This window comes from Diospyros lotus, chromosome 6 (genome assembly GCF_014633365.1).
Source record: "Diospyros lotus cultivar Yz01 chromosome 6, ASM1463336v1, whole genome shotgun sequence".
In the NCBI taxonomy this organism is placed as follows: domain Eukaryota; kingdom Viridiplantae; phylum Streptophyta; class Magnoliopsida; order Ericales; family Ebenaceae; genus Diospyros; species Diospyros lotus.
Window position 1 is genome coordinate 39,133,204 of NC_068343.1, and position 11,389 is coordinate 39,144,592.

At 39.7% G+C, this 11,389-nt stretch overlaps 1 long non-coding RNA gene across 1 annotated transcript; it reads left to right on the forward strand.

The window, feature by feature from the left end:
• The first annotated feature begins 296 nt into the window (after window positions 1-296).
• LOC127804922 (uncharacterized) lies at window positions 297-1,616 on the forward strand. Its single transcript, XR_008023770.1, has 3 exons — window positions 297-444; window positions 776-828; window positions 1,410-1,616. It is a non-coding gene; the product is annotated as an uncharacterized LOC127804922 (long non-coding RNA).
• The last annotated feature ends 9,773 nt before the right edge of the window (window positions 1,617-11,389 follow it).

Sequence of the window (11,389 nt, forward strand, 5' to 3'; positions counted from 1 at the left end):
TTATCCAAACGAAAGAATGATGAAATTATGAGCTTAGGTGGTGAAATGTTAAAGTTGAAAACTTGAAATATGGGCCAAAGTGTTATTTGAAAGAAGTTTAGGGTTTTAGCTTGGATTTCAAAAGATGGATTAACTCTAGTTTTGGATTTCAAAAGCCACTCAATTATGGCTTTGAGTCTTTGGAGTCCATGGCTAAGATTGTGACAAGTGGCATAACACCATTGGTTGAAGGATTCTATAAATAGGCACCTTGAGTTGCTCTCAAACCATTCCAAACAAATTTGAGGAGTTAAGCACTCTAAGAGGAGGAGCTTACTCTAGAGAGAGAGAAGGAGGTTCGGCAAGAAGGCGGGAAGAAAGCGGCGAAGAAGCGGCGGAGAACGAGCCTCGTCGGAGTTGCGGGTCTTCGCCGAATTCGCCAAAATCAGTCAGCAAAAAGGCGAGGTAAGTCTAATTTTTTTTGATAATCTTGTAGAGGGGGAAGATAGGGTTGCGTAGGTTCAAACGGGGGTCGAATCAGAGTTAAAACGAGGGAGATATGACCGAAATACCAAACCGACAGGTTGCTGTTCGGAATCTGGTGCCTGCGCGTGAGTTACACACGCCAAATAATGGCTGCTCGTGGAGGCGCGTGGCCATCATTCTTGGGGCGCGTGAGGGCGCGTGAAAGGTCCTTTTTACATGAAATTTTCTAGTTCTGCCCCTACTTTAATACCCTTTAACTTTATATAAAAATATTTGAGGTTAGATTTACCAAAACACATATTTTCTGCAGAAACCTATGCCGTTTGCTGTAAAATTATATCGTCGAAGAGATAACTCAACAAGGTGAGACTCCTATACTCCAAATCCTATTTTTATTCTCTTATGGGAGACTTCTATTGCATGAGACGTATTTCGTGAAGTTCTTACACATAAACGCTTGTTATTCTCTTACGTGAAATCATGATGCATATACGAAATGTATTTTTCTGAAAATTATATGCTATTGGCTTTTTAACTGTTGCATTTATAAAATTCGTGTGGCCATACTGTTGTACCTATTTATTGTTGGCCGAGGGAAAAAGTCGGAGATCCCCCGAGAGGCGCTGTGCGTGCGCCATCGAGAAAGCTCTCGTGGGGAAGACCGTGAGTCTAAGGCACAATAGATGTGGTGCTTGCATGAGTTCTATGAAGTTGGGCCGAAGTGACATGATTAGGGACCTCCCGAGAGGCGCTATGCGTGCGCCATTGAGAAAGCTCTCATTGGAGGAGGCTGACGTGTTCACGAGGCACTTCAGAGTAGTTCTCGTTGTCTTCTCATACATTTTATACCTGATCATGCATCGATATAAACTGTTTTTGGAGTTTCTCACTAGAAGATTCATCTTCTAATTGGACTATGTCCCTGGAATATTCAAACGTTCCAGGTTCGACGAGCGGCTATAAGGGAAATGAGGTAGCTGAAGAATTAGCTTAAATTACTGCTTGTAGCATGTTTAGCATATTTTTATTTATGCGTGAATCTATGTAATTTTGGATATGTTTAAGACGTTCAGTTATATCTTGCGAGAGATGATGTTCATGTAATTCATTTTGTAAACGTCTTGAACAATTTTATGATAAATAAAGTATTATGGTTGTGAACCATATCAGGTTCGATCTATCTTCTGCATTCAAGATTTTAACGCCTATCTGAGCTATTCGATTATTGGGTTTGTTAAGCTGAGAAGGTGTAAATTTGGGTTTTTGGGATATTGTGTGATGTATGACAGCTATTGTTATATGAAAAATTTTTATATTCCTGAAATCCTAAGTTATAACACGCTCAAGAAATTTGGGGTGTTACAATATACATTTATGAAACATATTTAAAACCCATTGCAAGGCCACCCTCCCATGGGGCCATCCCTTCCCTCTTCTTGAATAATTAAATCTTCACTTCAAGAGAGCTTCCAACATCACTTTCTCCCACCTAAAATGGCATTTCAACAAGCCACTTAATTTTTTGCATACAAGCACACCAAAAATAAAGAGAAGAAAAAATACTTGTCTTGATTTTCTTCATCATCTTCTTTCTTTCTTCACCTTTCCCTCCATGGAGACTTCTTTCTCTTTCTTTCTTTTCTTCCTTCTTCATTTCTACAAATGGCCAAAAGGGAGACAAGTCTCCCACACTTGCCTTTTTATACTAGATTTCCCATATTTCAAGAATGTATCCTAGCCATTCACTAAAGGCACAATCCATGTGCTTAAGGGAGAATTAAATCTCCACCATCCATTTTAATAACCAAGACTTCTCTCTTGGAGAAAACACAAGAAGCACAATCCATGTGCTCCTTTCTTGATTAATCTCATCCATTGGATCACTTTCCCAATTCAAGAATTAATCTCATCCCTTGAATTATCATTTCTTTCCCATTTAAATTAATGAGACTATTTTCCACCATCACATGAGAGACCACTTGAAAGACATAAAATGTAACACCCCGCCCTATACAGGCATGTCACTATAAGGAAATTTCCGGGGTTTCTTTTTTCTTTGATACCCGCGGCGCCTGTGAGCACAATCTTCACATGCAGATGAAACACCCGTCGTAAAACTACATCCGGCTCCCGCGGTGATCAAAAGAACCACTCCTCATGCAGATATATACCCCGAGAGTTCCAGTCTTACTCATTTAGCTAGAAATAACAAATCTTAACTGAACGAGATAAAATAAACACAGCGGAATACTTAATTAATCAAAATGACGTGGCCCACCACGTGTTACACACAAAATGTTCCCATACCGATATGTGTATACAACATTGATACTAATGATTACAACACCGTCGAGCGATTGCTCATACATACAACATTATAAATACTAGTGTTTCCAAAGTAATACAACAATTATCAAATAAACACCACAGATTCACCGGCCGTGTCCTCGACCTCGCAGCTGTCCCTGACTGGAACGTTGAATGTTCCAGGGGCATAACCCATGTTAGATGATAAACCATCTAAGTGAAGGCATGAAACAGATATACAATGCATAAAGACATACGAGCATGGCATACTATACGACAACATGCAAGACACATCTAACTCGAGATATCACCTTGACATACTTAATCCCTCGAATATCCCACTGTGGCACACGTTCACCTGGTCCAATGTTAATCCCTCGAGTGCACCGTCGTGACACCCGTTCACCTGGTTTAACATTATTCCCTCGAGTGCCCCAGTGTGACACCCGTTCACCTGGATTAACATTGTCCCAATCTCAAGTAGACCCCTTACCGCCCCATATGGACCCAACGATGCAATTAGACTTGACCCTATATGATATGAAAATTTACACGCCATGCACCAATACTTTTAAAAATAAACAGTTAATGCAATATTGACACAACGAATGTAAGTAAATGCCTTGTAAAATGAGCTAAGTCTAGGAGCGTACAAATACTCACAAGAACTCACCAAAAGCACTTTAAGACACTTTCGAGTCAAGATAAGGCTAAAATCAAACCACTCACCTTAATTCGGAAAAGTCTGGATTTTGCCTCGAAAAACGTGCCACACCTCAAAAATTGTGTAATTCTTCTTCCAATGACCCAATTGATTCCTATTTCACCATTTAAGACCTTTAGAATCAATATTTCTATTTTTCCACAATTTCTCTATTTTTATTTATTTTTCAAACATTTCTATCTTCGGAAATTCATTAAAAATACCTAACATCAATTTTCACAAAATATGTTTCCATGATAATTCTTAAAATAATTTTACCTAAATTCTGAAATTAAAATAAAAGAAAAACCATACCTCACGCGCCCTCACGCGCCACCCAGAGGTCCCGCGAGTGGTTGCCACGCGCTGCCGCACAGTCTTCTTCTCCGGTCGTCTTCTCCGATTCCGGCGATGTCCAATGCCCTAAATTCTTATAGGGGCTTGTAGAGCTCTTCAATGCGACCTCAATGGTGCCCTTAATCGTCGGAAAAAGTGGCCGGAGGTGGGTTTAAAACCCAGTTGCAGGTCGCGGTGGCGGCGGTTCGGTTTTCCGGCCAAACTTCCAAAACCCCTCTAAATCTACACCAAACGCTCCCAAATGCTCCAGAAATGATCCTCTCAACCCAAGGAACAAAAGCCCCTTATCCCTCAAGCTCGATTCAAGCAAAAACACAAGAAATTTGAGCGATTTTTGTTTTTGAACCCTCGGCCGAAAACCTCCTTTTATACTCGTTTTGGACCCGATTCCCTACCATATCCGGCTCGTCCTTATCCCTTAAGCCCAAATCTCGCCTCTAAACCAATCGAAAAACACCAAATCAAGCGCTAGATCCCTCAAAAAATTCGGCCAAATCGAAAATCTTTTGGCCATTAATTCCGATCACATCAAGGCCATTTTCCGGCCAATGGGAGCTCCCAACGGCCTCGTCGTCGCCTGGAGGCTAGCCTAGAGCCTTCGGGTGACCTGCCCGATGCCCCAGAAGCGGCCGCCGGCGGCCATAGGCGGCCGGTCGATTTCACACCAAGCAACTTTCAAAAATTGCATTTTAGCCCCCAGCCAACTTTTAATTGAATTTTCTTTTATTTCTTGATACCCCTAGACTATCTAGCACCTTCACTATGACCCTCAGGTTTTATATTTCCTATTTCCCTTTGGAATTTCTGAAAAACTTGTCATCTTGATCTCCCTCGGGCAGTTTACAAAAATTGCACTTTTGCCCGGATGCTCCTAATTGCGTGCTTTTGACTTCAATCCTTTGAAGGTCCCTTGATTGTGTTGAGTATTGCTTATTTTAACCATTTTGACCTTTGTTGATCTACTTGACACAGTCCCTCGCCTTCTGTTTATGTTAGCATATTGCACTTAGGCCCGAAACTATTGTAAATTTCATTTTGATCCCATAACTTCCAAAACTTCTCCTGATATTTAATACCGGGTATTACATAAAAGCTTTTCTTCTCATTTAAATAAATCCCACAATTTTCCAAATCCATGTTAAATACGAAATTTTAATACACAAAATACTCTAATGAAAGTACAAATTCCGATTTTGGGATGTATTTCAAACTTCTGTTTCAGCCATGGGTCCATAGTAGAAAACCTTAAGGAAGAATGAGATAACTTTGTTACAATCGACGAAATCTCCAAATTCACTTATTTGATTTTGATGATTCCAAATCCATGTCAAAGATGACATTTTAATACACAAAATACTCTAATGAAAGAACAAATTCCGATTTTGGGATGTATTGGAAACTTCAGTTTCAGCCATGAGTCCATAGTAGAACATCTTAGGAAAGAATGAGACAACTTTGTTTCAACCAACGATATCTCCAAATTCACTTATTTGATTTTGACGATTCAAAATCCGTGTCAAATATGACATTTTGATACTCAAAGTACTCTATTGAAAGTACAAATTCCGATTTCGAGATTTTTTGGAAACTTCAGTTTCAACCATGGTTCCATAGTAGAAAACGTTAAGGAAAAATGAGACAACTTTGTTACAATCAACGATATCTCGAAATTGAAATTTTTGATTTTGACGACTCCAAATCCATGTTAAAGATGATATTTTGAGACACAAAATACTCTAATAAAAGTCCAAAATCTGATTTCGGGATGTTTTGGAAACTTCAGTTTCAGCCATGGGTCCATAGTTGAACACCTTAAGGAAGAATGAGACAACTTTGTTACAATCAACGATATCTCCAAATTGACTTATTTGATTTTGACGATTCCAAATCCATGTTAAAGACGACATTTTAATACGCAAAATACTCTAATGAAAGTACAAATTTCGATTTCGGGATGTATTTCAAACTTCTGTTTCAGCCATGGGTCCATAGTAGAACACCTTAAGGAAGAATGAGACAACTTTGTTACAATCGACGAAATCTCCAAATTCACTTATTTGATTTTGACGATTCCAAATCCATGTCAAAGATGACATTTTGATACTCAAAATACTCTAATGAAAGTACAGATACCGATTTCGAGATTTTTTGGAAACTTCAGTTTCAACCATGGGTCCATAGTAGAACACCTTAAGGAAGAAAGAGTCAACTTTGTTACAATCAACCATATCTCCAAATTCACTTATTTAGTTTTGACGATTCCAAATCCATGTCAAAGACGACCTTTTTATACGTAAAATACTCTAACGAAAGTCAAAATCTCTATTTCGGGATATTTTCAAACTTCTGTTTCAATCATGGGTCCATAGTAGAACACCTTAGGGAAGAATGAGACAACTTTAATATAATCAACGATATCTCCAAATTCACTTATTTGATTTTGACGATTCCAAATCCATGCCAAAGAGGACATTTTGATAAACAAAATACTCTAATGAAAGTCCAACTTCCAATTTCGAGCTGTTTTGGAAAGTTTAGTTTTAGCCATGGGTCCATAGTAGAACACCTTATGGAAGAATGAGACAACTTTGTTACAATCAACCATATCTCCAAATTCACTTATTTTATTTTGACGATTCCAAATCCATGTCAAAGAGGACATTTTGATAAACAAAATACTCTAATGAAAGTCCAACTTCCAATTTCGAGCTGTTTTGGAAAGTTTAGTTTCAGCCATGGGTCCATAGTAGAACACCTTATGGAAGAATGAGACAACTTTGTTACAATCAACCATATCTCCAAATTCACTTATTTGATTTTGACGATTCCAAATCCATGTCAAAGACGACATTTTGATACATAAAATACTCTAACGAAAGTCCAAATTTCGATTTCGGGATGTTTTTCATACTTCTATTTCAGCCATGTGTTCATAGTAGAACTCCTTACGGAAGAATGAGACTTTGTTACAACCAACGATATCTCCAAATTCACTTATTTAGTTTTGACGATTCCAAATCCATGTCAAAGAGGACCTTTTTATACGTAAAATACTCTAACGAAAGTCAACATCTCTATTTCGGGATATTTTCAAACTTCTGTTTCAATCATGGGTCCATAGTAGAACACCTTAGGGAAGAATGAGACAACTTTATTATAATCAACGATATCTCCAAATTCACTTATTTGATTTTGACGATTCCAAATCCATGCCAAAGAGGACATTTTGATAAACAAAATACTCTAATGAAAGTCCAACTTCCAATTTCGAGCTGTTTTGGAAAGTTTAGTTTTAGCCATGGGTCCATAGTAGAACACCTTATGGAAGAATGAGACAACTTTGTTACAATCAACCATATCTCCAAATTCACTTATTTTATTTTGACGATTCCAAATCCATGTCAAAGAGGACATTTTGATAAACAAAATACTCTAATGAAAGTCCAACTTCCAATTTCGAGCTGTTTTGGAAAGTTTAGTTTCAACCATGGGTCCATAGTAGAACACCTTATGGAAGAATGAGACAACTTTGTTACAATCAACCATATCTCCAAATTCACTTATTTGATTTTGACGATTCCAAATCCATGTCAAAGACGACATTTTGATACATAAAATACTCTAACGAAAGTCCAAATTTCGATTTCGGGATGTTTTTCATACTTCTATTTCAGCCATGTGTTCATAGTAGAACTCCTTACGGAAGAATGAGACTTTGTTACAACCAACGATATCTCCAAATTGACTTATTTGATTTTGACGATTCCAAATCCAAGTTAAAGACCACATTTTGATACACAAAATACTCTAATGAAAGTTCAAATTCTGATTTCGGGATGTTTTGGAAAATTCAGTTTCACCCATGGGTCCATTGTTGAACACCTTTGGAAAGAATGAGACAACTTTATTACAACCAACGAAATCTCCAAATTCACTTATTTGATTTTAACGATTCCAAATCCAAGTCAAAGACGACATTTTTATACTGAAAATACTCTAATAAAAGTCCAAAATCCGATTTCGGGATGTTTTGGAAACTTCAGTTTCAGCCATGGGTCCACAGTTGAACACCTTAAGGAAGAATGAGACAACTTTGTTACAATCAACGATATCTCCAAATTGACTTATTTGATTTTGACAATTCAAAATCCATGTTAAAGATGACATTTTAATACACAAAATACTCTAATGAAAGTACAAATTCCGATTTCGGGATGTATTTCAAACTTCTGTTTCAGCCATGGGTCCATAGTAGAAAACCTTAAGGAAGAATGAGACAACTTTGTTACAATCGACGAAATCTCCAAATTCAGTTATTTGATTTTGATGATTCCAAATCCATGTCAAAGATGACATTTTAATACACAAAATACTCTAATGAAAGAGCAAATTCCGATTTTGGGATGTATTGGAAACTTCAGTTTCAGCCATGAGTCCATAGTAGAACATCTTAGGAAAGAATGAGACAACTTTGTTTCAACCAACGATATCTCCAAATTCACTTATTTGATTTTGACGATTCAAAATCCGTGTCAAAGATGACATTTTGATACTCAAAGTACTCTATTGAAAGTACAAATTCCGATTTCGAGATTTTTTGGAAACTTCAGTTTCAACCATGGTTCCATAGTAGAACACGTTAAGGAAAAATGAGACAACTTTGTTACAATCATCGATATCTCGAAATTGAAATTTTTGATTTTGACGACTCCAAATCCATGTTAAAGATGATATTTTGAGACACAAAATACTCTAATAAAAGTCCAAAATCTGATTTCGGGATGTTTTGGAAACTTCAGTTTCAGCCATGGGTCCATAGTTGAACACCTTAAGGAAGAATGAGACAACTTTGTTACAATCAACGATATCTCCAAATTGACTTATTTGATTTTGACGATTCCAAATCCATGTTAAAGACGACATTTTAATACGCAAAATACTCTAATGAAAGTACAAATTCCGATTTCGGGATGTATTTCAAACTTCTGTTTCAGCCATGGGTCCATAGTAGAACACCTTAAGGAAGAATGAGACAACTTTGTTACAATCGACGAAATCTCCAAATTCACTTATTTGATTTTGACGATTCCAAATCCATGTCAAAGATGACATTTTGATACTCAAAATACTCTAATGAAAGTTGTAACGACCCACTCCCACTTATGGGCGCCACCGATAAATAATCGACCGGATTACTCACCCAACAACCACAACTGAAGGGTGGGACTATGTTTCAACAGGAAACGCCCTAGGTGGGAACTAGGCTTCGTCCTTCCCTTCGCTCCACTCAGGAATCGGTCCCAACTCAAATAAGAAAAATCCAGCGGACCAAGACCCGAAACCCGAGTGAGCTTCACCTCTCTTCAGCTCACCTATAGCAAGCCAGAGGTGACCCAGGCACAAGGCTAGCATACAAACACTTCACTGAGTATTGGGGATTTATGAGAACATACCTTGCTGATCTTGACTCGGTCCGGAACTTGGCTTTCCGACTATACCACATTCAACAAGCAATCTCACAATCATCTATCACACTATGATGATTACACAATTAAATACATTTAAGCTCAATAACACAGACATTTACTCACAAGGGTATACATACACCACGCCCCTGGCTACATACAAGCAATATTAAAAAATACATAACTCGGGCAACTCAGCTAGTTGCCACAACGGCCTCCCGGCGCCATCCCTGCTTGCATCCGGACTTGCATCATCTACACATGAGGTAAAACCTCATGAGTCATAAAGACTCAGTAAGGGTGCAATGCATGTAAATATGAATATAATCATGTTTATGTATGCCAAATGCATGCAAATGAGGCTAGGCTCACACGTCCTCACAACCCACTAAGGTTTGAGGCATCAACCTATCAGCCCCCACCACTAGTCCTCCATATGGCCACAGGTCCACTAGTTCTTGCATCACACAAGATATAACCACTACATGCCAGTGCAACATAAAAACATTATCAAGCATATTTACCAACTTGCAAGGCCACCTCCACATGGGGCCGTCCCTTACCTGGCTCGAAGCCTCTTCTTTGCTTCGGCACGAACTCCAGCCTGAACCGCAAGTTCCTCTAGGATCACCGCCTTCCCGATCGAACCTAGAGGCAAATACACACAAACCCAACTCTATCAACATCCGGCGTGAAACCAATGCCCTCAACTTTGCCACCCACACCATAAAAACCGTCCCTCAACAATTTCCAATCAACCCTACCCGAGGGTTCAATCCAACCAACACTACACAATTCATTATCTCACATAATGAAAATAATAAAATTAATTTACCTCAATTAATTCAAAAGAAATAATTAATTACCTCATTCAATTGGAAGGAAAAATCGGCCAATCGCCCACGCCGACGTTGCTTCCCGAGCTACCATCACATGCACAAAATCCCATTCTCGAGCTTCCGGTATGCTCTACGAGCCTCAATATAAGTTCCAGGACTTTTCCCCAATTTTCTGGAATTTTTCGGTTTTTTTCTCCAATTTTTCAGATTTTCTTATTTTCTATTTTCTTTTATTTTTTTTCTTTTTCTCCTCCACTATTCATCGTCTTCTTCATTTCTTCACTGGCGCCCGCGACCGCTTCTTCTTCCATGGCGCACCAGCAACGATCGCCGACGCCGCTCACGGCCAGACCGCCGTCGCCGGCCACGACTGGCTGCACCGCAACCATCGCCGATGCCAGCCTCCACTGCGAACGCCTTCTGCGCGCGCCTCCAGCTTGCGCACGACCAGCCATGGCTGCAAACCAGCGGCCATAATCGGCCATTGAAGCTTCCCACGCCGGCGTTGGAGCTTCTTCGAGCTACCAAAACTGTCGCTCCAGGCTGCTGCTGCGTCGTCGACCTCCGCTACAGCCCTCGCATAACCGCCGCTGCTCTGCCTCGCTGCAACCACCGACTGCCATGGCCAACCTCCAAGCTCCTGGCCGTTTCTTCCTTCGTTGCGAGCACCGCACGCCTTGGCTACTTTCCCCGCGAGCTACCAGCCACTTGCGGCCACCATCGGCCGCCCAGCTTGCCTCGATCGACCACTATTTTAGTGGCCATGGCTGTTGTTGCCTCGGCTGCTGGAACCGACCAGCAACCTCCCTCTACCTCTCTCTCTCGATCTCGCTTCTCTCCCTCTCGGCCAAGGCTCCCTCTCTTTTCAACAATGCTCTCTCCCGAGCTCATCTCTCCCCCTCGGCTCTCTTCCCTCTCTCTGTTCTTAAATTCGAATTTTGAATTTGAAAATGGAGGCAGCAAGCAACTCACGACTAAATATATATATATATACATATATAAGTTAATTACACTTTTAATCCCCCAATTCCTTAATAATTTCATTTAACAACCTCTTAATTCCCCTTAGAACTTTTTGACAATATCACTTAGGCCTTCCAAGCCTAATTTAATTATCCTTAAACCACACCAAATCTTGATTTATTCGAAATTAATGACCGACCGCTTCCCGGGAATACCGTCCTCGTCCCTGAGCCTGCACGGGAGCTTTATTCGACCCGAAAACACTTAAGAGTTGCCTTATTCGCCAAACC